This window comes from Tupaia chinensis, unplaced genomic scaffold (assembly GCF_000334495.1).
Source record: "Tupaia chinensis unplaced genomic scaffold, TupChi_1.0 Scaffold000213_1, whole genome shotgun sequence".
In the NCBI taxonomy this organism is placed as follows: domain Eukaryota; kingdom Metazoa; phylum Chordata; class Mammalia; order Scandentia; family Tupaiidae; genus Tupaia; species Tupaia belangeri.
The window spans coordinates 364906-372276 of NW_006159688.1; the positions used below are offsets into that span (position 1 = coordinate 364906).

The 7371-nt window shown below is 35.6% G+C and overlaps 1 non-coding gene across 1 annotated transcript; it reads right to left on the bottom strand.

Annotated features, from left to right (window-relative positions):
• Positions 1-4885: 4885 nt before the first annotated feature.
• Positions 4886-4992, bottom strand: LOC114007646 (U6 spliceosomal RNA). The gene has a single exon (XR_003549240.1). It is a non-coding gene; the product is annotated as a U6 spliceosomal RNA (small nuclear RNA).
• Positions 4993-7371: the final 2379 nt, after the last annotated feature.

A 7371-nucleotide genomic window follows, 5' to 3' on the forward strand; every position in this document is an offset into this window, starting at 1 on the left:
GAAAGCCCCATAAGAATTCAATTTCTGATGCAAGGCAACAGATACTATTTGTATTATTGAACTTATGCAAATAACTATTCTTCCACAAAATAAGAATTCTGACAAATATTTTCCAACTGCAAAGAGGTCAGGGATGGAGAAAAGTTTTTCATTTAAAATTTTTTGGGGGGAGGCCGGTAGGTGGGATGGTGATCAAGGGCACTAGATTCCCCATGGCTGACTGTGGTTTGAGTTCTAGACCTGGCACCTTGCTTTCTCACTTTCTCTCTCTCTCCATTAACATTCAACATCATTATAGATATTTCAGAACTTATCCTACCATTAAGTTAGCCTTTCTCTTGGTCATTTTTTGTTCTTTTATTTGTCTGTCTTTAGTTTTTCTTGAAGAGCTGGCCTGGTGTTGGTAAATTCTCTCAGTTTTGTTTATCTGAGAATATTTTTATCTTTTCTTACCACATGAAGGATAATCTTGATGGATGTAGTATTTTTGGTTGAAACTATTTTTCTCTTAACACTTTGAATAAATTTTCCCATTCTTTCCTTCTTTGCATTGTTTCTGATGAGAGGACCAACATTAGCCTGGTGGGATATCTTTTGTAGGTAACTTGATGTTTCTCTCTTGCCAGTTTTAGTATCTTGTCTCTGTGGTTTTGTTCAATCTGGCTATGATGTGTCATGGAGAAACTCTTCTTGGATTGATTCTATGTGTGATCCTTTGTATTTCTTGGGTCTGGCTATTTGAATGCCTCTCTAGGTTTGAAAAGTTTTCTTCCAGAATTTCATGGAATAGATTATCAATGCCCTGATTAGTTGCTTCACCTTCAGGGATACCAATTATCCAGATGTTTGGGTGTCTAATAGTATCTAGTATTACTAATATATTATTCTCATTTTGCAAGTTATTTTCCCAGTCATTTTTGTGAATTTTTCTAGGTCAGAGGTTCTATCTTCTACATCTAAGATTCAATATTCTGCATGATCAAAGCTACTTTTAATACTTTCAAGGGAGGTTTTTATTTCCTGTATTACAGCCTTCATCTCTAACAGTTTCATGTGATTCTTTTTTTTTTTCTTTTATGATGTGTATTTCCTCTTTCAGATCATGGAAGAACCTCCCTACCTCCTAGAACTCATTGTCTCTTTTCTCCTGTGTTTTCTTGAGTTCATTGCTTCTCTTCTCTTGCATCTCTGTTAGCCTTGTCACTATGAATATCCTAAATTCTTTATCTGACATTTTCACGAGTTCCATTATACTGTCTGTAGATGATGAAGGGCTCTTGTTTCCAGTTGGGGAAGATGTAATTTCTTGATTTCCCATATTTCTTGTGCCTCTGTGGTGGTGTTTTCTGGTCATCTGAAAAGTTACATGTTACTTCCTATCTTCTGGCTTTTCGCTGGGTGTTGGTCTGGAAGGAGGGATTCAGGGCAGAGGCTTTTTCTGATTAAAGCAGCAGGGATAGGCCCACATCAAATGCACATGGATTCTGGCTTTTCACTGTGTGTTGGGCTGGAAGGAGGGCTAAAATAATTCTTTAAAAAAATTGTTTTTAACAAACTGCTGACTATCAACAACTCAAAAGAAAACCGAACTCCCCAAAAGTGGAAGACACATCATAAAAGAAAATCAGTAATATTTTAGACAAAAGTCATAGAATTATATTTGACCAGTTCAGCCTTATGTAATCTCTCTTTTGCTGAATTTGCAGTGTTACTGTGATCTGGTCTTTCTGTTTAAATCTTGGACATTAACATTCAACATTTTTATTGATATTTCTGAACTTGTCTCTATCATTAAGTTGGACTTTTCTTGGTCATTTTTTGTTCTTTCATTTCTGTCTGTCTCTAGTTTACTGGTATAGTACTTCTGTCCAAACATCCTGAAGAGCTGGCCTGGAGTTGTTAAATTCCTTCAGGTTTTGTTCATCTGAGAATGTTTTGGGCTTTTCTTCCCATATGAAGGATAATCTTGCCAGATATAGTATTCTTGGTTGAAACTGTTTTTCACTCATCACTCTGAATATATTTTCCCATTCTTTCCATGCTTGCATTGTTTCCAATGAAAGATCCGATGTTAGCTTGATGAGATAACCCTTGAAAGAAATGATGTTTCTCTCTTGCCAATTTTAGTATCTTGTCTTCTGTGATTATTGTCAATCTGGCTATAATGTGTCTTGGGGAAGATCTTCTTGAGTTGATTCTGAAGTGGAGTCCTTTGTATTACCTGGGTCTGGATATTTGAATGCCTCTCTAGATTTGGGAAGTTTTCTTCCAGGATTTCATGGAATAGATTATCAATGCCCTGATTAGCTTTTTCACCCTCTAAGATACCAATTATCCAGATGTTAGGGCATCTAATGGTATATAGTATTACTTGTATATTATTCTTATATTGGGGGGTTATTTTCTCAGTCTTCATCATGAATTTTTCTAGGCTGGAGGTTCTGTCTTCTAATCTGATATTCAATCTTCTGCATGATTGAATCTGCTTTTAATACTTTCAAGGGAGGTTTTGATTTCCTGTATTATAGCCTTCATTTCTAACAGATCTGTTTGATTCTCTTTTATGTTGTGATTTTTCTCTTTCAGATCACACAAGAACGTCCTCACCTCTTGGAACTCATTGTCTCTTTTCTTATGCATCTTCTGGAGTTTTTATCTTTTCTCTTGTATCTCTTTTACCTTTGTCACTATAAATATTCTAAATCCTTTGTCTGACATGGCTACAAGTCCCATTGTACTGTCTGTGGATGATGAAGGGCTATTCTTTCCCCTTGGGGGAGAGATTTTTCCTTTTTTTTGGTTTCCCATATTTCTTGTGATAATAATCTGATAGATTATACATTACTTTGTACTTTCTTGGAGTTAATTCTGAGTGTTATAGATGTGCAAGAGGAGATGACCTGCAATATTTCTGTAGTTCCATTTCTCTGATCCTTATCAAGTTATCTGCACTTTTGATGATGGAACTGGATATTTCAAAGGCCTCACAGTTTCTAGCACCTGGGCTGAGTGACAGGGTTTCAGTTGAGAATTGAGAGATGTATGGGAGGAGATGAGCCTGGCTCACCACTGCTGCTCACCGTGCAGTCTCCCTTCTCTGATTTTCCATCAATTGATGGCATATTTGTGCTCAGCTAATTTGGAGATTTCTGCTACTGTCATGTCATAAACTTCACTTAACTGTGAGGTAGTTCTATGCCTATTTCTCCTCTACTACTCTGTTTTGCAATGTAGTTTTCACAGAGATTGGGATTCAGATATGAGGATGAGTTTCTTTAACATTTCAGTGGATGTTGAGGTTTACTAGGACCCTAAAACTATTCAGATGTTTCTCTAATGTGCACCTAGACCCCTCTAGACACTCAATGTATGGAAGCTGAGAAACAAAGTGAGAAAGTCAGTTAAAAGAAAAGAAAAAAAGGAAAAAAGACAAAAAAACAATACAAAGTGAAAAAACACATGTGTATGTAAAAAGAGAGACAGAGACAGAAAAAAGACAGAGATGCTCCTACCTCTAGTTCACTAGGTGTTGGTTAAATGGGCATGAATGGGCCCACCTCAGATGCACATTGCTTCTGAAATTAGCAAGGGAAAGAAGAGGTCAGAAACAAGAGACAGTATTTAAAGATTTAAAAACACATATATAAAAAGAAAAAATTTTGAGAACAAGAGACACTATTTAAAGATTTTAAAACACATATATAAAAAGAAAAAATTTTGAGAGATAAAGTGAGAGGGAGAGAGACAGAGACAGAAAGACAACAAAAACCTCTCTACTTTCGCATCACTAGGTATTGGGCCAGAAGGAGAGGTTTGGGCAGAGACTTCCAATTAAAGTGGCATGACTGGGCCAACCTCAGATGCACATGGATTCTCCACTTTGCTAGGTGTTGGGCTAGAACCCCAGGTATGTTTGTGTTGGAGGTTGTGTCTCTGAGATCAGAGCAGTTATAGGTAACTTCAGGTGCTTGACTCCTCTACCAAATTTTCAGTTCTTGATAAGGTGAGAACAAGCTAAGGAGTTACAACTTAGTGAAGATGATCAAGTTGCATGCTGCACCTAGCTCAGCATGGGGTCTGGTGTGCTAAAAGTTCCACAGGTACTCCCAGAGCCTGAGGGTGCGCTCATGGGAGAAGGCCTTTCAAGGCCAGACCCAAGTCTCCTTGTGGGTGGGATGAGTTCAGGATACTACAGTACTGGGCACTGGGGTATTGAAAGTTCAAAGTTACTCCCAGTGGGGGCTGAAGATGCAGGCCTGTCAAGATCAAGCTCAAGTCTTCTGGTCTTCTGCCTATTTCTAATAGTTATTTGTTTGTTGCTGTGGGGTTGTAAAAGTTCTTTCTATAATTGGGTTATTAATTCCTTATCAGATAGGTGGTTTTCAAATAGTTGTTTCCCAGTATACATGTTTTTCACTATCTTCTTTGATGTGCAGAAGTTTTTACTTCTATATAATCCCATTTACTTTGTTATTTTGCTTTCTTAGTTTGAGCTTTTCATGTAATATCCAAAAAATCATTGCCAATGCCAATGTTGTGGAGTTTTCACCTGTGTCTCCTTCTAGGAGTTTTATGGTTTCAGATCTTGTATTTAGGATTTTTAAAAATCTATTTCAAGTTGATTTCTGTGTATGGTGTAAGATAAATGCCCAATTTTGTTCTTTAACGTGGAAATTCAGTTTCTCAAGCACCATTTTTTTAAAGACTCTCCTTTCCCATTGTCTATTTGGTACCCTCACTGAAAATTAGTTGACCTGTGTGTTTGAATTTATTTCTGGGCTCTCTCTTCTGTTCCACTGGTTTCTGTTTCTGTTTCTATGCCAGTGCCATACTGCTTTGATTACTATAGCTTTGTGATATAATTTTTGAATTACTACTATTTTTTTTTAATCTAGAATACTTCATGAATTTGTATAGCATGCTTGCCTAGGGACCCTGCTCATCTTCTCTATATTGTTCCAATTTTACTATATGTTCTGCCAAAACAAGCACTGTAATATAATTTAAAATCACTAAGTGCAATACCTCCAACTTTGTTTTCCTTTCTGAGTACTACTTCAGTTGTTCAGGGTTTTGTATAATTCCATGCAAACTTAAAAATTTGTTTTTCTAGAAAACATTGCCACTTGAATTTTAATAGGTTTTGTGTTAAATCTTTATATTGCTTTGGGTAATATGGACATCTTAACAATGTTAATTCTTTTCATCCATGAATACAGGATCTCATTTTTGTGTATTCTTCAGTTTTAACTACTGCTTTTTAAAAATTGTCAGAGGGTGTGTGCACTTGCCAGAGAGTGAAATAGAACAAACAACCCTTCATCTCCCATTGGTCATGGTCATAGTCCCTTTTTCTCCATTCCTCCTTCTCCTCTTGACTTTTGTCTTACTGGTATACACATCTGACATATTTTTTCAAACCACCAGACTGGGATTTGAACTGCAATCAGCTAGTGGATTCTGTTCCCTTAACTTCTGCATTATAGGTCCATTCCTCTCATTTCATTTATAAATGCTTTAAAATTTCTAGTGTACAAATCTTTATTAAATTTATTTCCACAAATTTTAATTTGTGTTATTGTAAATATTTTTTCTTGATTTTTTTCAACTAAATTGTTATTTGTGCACAGAACTGCTACTGATTTTTGTATGTTGGTTTTGTATTGGCAACTCTACTAATTTTATTCTTTGTTCTAAAGTGTGTGTGTGTGTGTGTGTGTCTGTGTGTGTAATGTTTGGTGTTTTCTACATATATAATAATGCCATCTGCAAATAGAGATAATTTTACTTCTTTTGTGTTACTTGGGTGCCTTTTTATGGTTAAAATAATGTATTTTATTTACTTTAATGGTAGGAAACTGCCAGATCCAAAACAAACTTCATTTCATTATCTTATTTTCTATGATTATCTGTTTTCAGGGCACCATTTATTTTTTTCTGAAGATTGTTCATTCTCATATTACCTGTACTATATTAAATACAAGTAGTGAGAGTGGGCATCCATATCTTTACTGGATATTTTTGGAAAATATTTCAATTATTCTCTATTTATTATGATGTTATGTGTGCTTTATCATGAGTGACCTTTATTATATTGAAGAACTTTTCTTCTATGCCTAAGGTATTACAAGTTTTTATCAAGAAAGGATCCTGAATTTGTCAGGTGCTTTTTCTACATCTATTGAGATGACCATGTAGTGTTTATCTTTCATTGTATTAAAGTGATTTATAACATTTATTGATTTGCACATGTTGAACCAGACTTATATGCAAGGGGAAATTTTCACCTGGAAAAAATTGTATGATCTTTTTGATTTGTTGAATTTGGTTTGAAAATATTACATTGAAGACTTTGCATCAAGTTTAAAAAGACAACAATTTTTAAGTGTTTTTCTTTAGTTTTTCTTGTCTTTTTCTCTGTTTCTTGGTTGTTTTGTTGCTGTTGTTTCTCTCTCTCTGTTTTCTTTTCTGCATGCTCCTAGATGCTCAGATTGAAGTTCAAGTTTGGGAAGAAACACACTTTTCCATCAGATGACTAGAAATCACCACAGGACCACAAGAAATATGGGAAAGCAAGAAAATACCTCTCCCCAAGGGAAAAGAATGACTCCTCTTCATCCACAGACAATTCAGCGGAAATCATGGATATGTCTGATAAAAAATTTAGAACATTCATAATGGTGAAGCTAACAGAAATGGAAGAGAAGAGAGACAATGAACTGCAGAAGAGAAAGGAGAAAAGAGCTGATGAGTGCCAAGGAGGTGAGGAAATTCTTGCAAGATCTGAAATAGGAATTACACAATTTACAAAAAAAATCAAATGGGATTGTTAGAGACAAAGACTATAATACAGGAAGTCAAAATCTCCCTTGAAAGTATTAAAAGCAGACTAAATCATACAGAAAATAGAATCTCAGATGTAGAAAAGAATATTGCTGGCCTAGGAAAATCCACCGCAAAGACTAAGAAAATTGCCCAAAAATTTGAGAATAATATATGAGAAATACTAGATACTATCAAACATCCAAACATCTGGGTAATTGGCATCCCAGAAGGCAAAGAGACTGATAAGGGCATTGATAATCTATTCCATGAAATCCTGCAAGAAAACTTTCCAAACCTAAAGAGGCACTCAAAGATCCAATCTCAAGAAATACAAAGGACCCCAAATAGAATCGACCCAAGAAGATCTTCTCCAAGACACATTATAGCCATGTTGACCAAAACCACAGACAAAGACAAGATACTAAGATTGGCAAGAGAGAAACAGCAAGGTACCTACAAAGGATATCCCATTAGACTAACAGCAGACCTCTCATCAGAAACAATACAAGCAAGGAAAGAATGGGAAAATATATTCAAAGTGTTAAG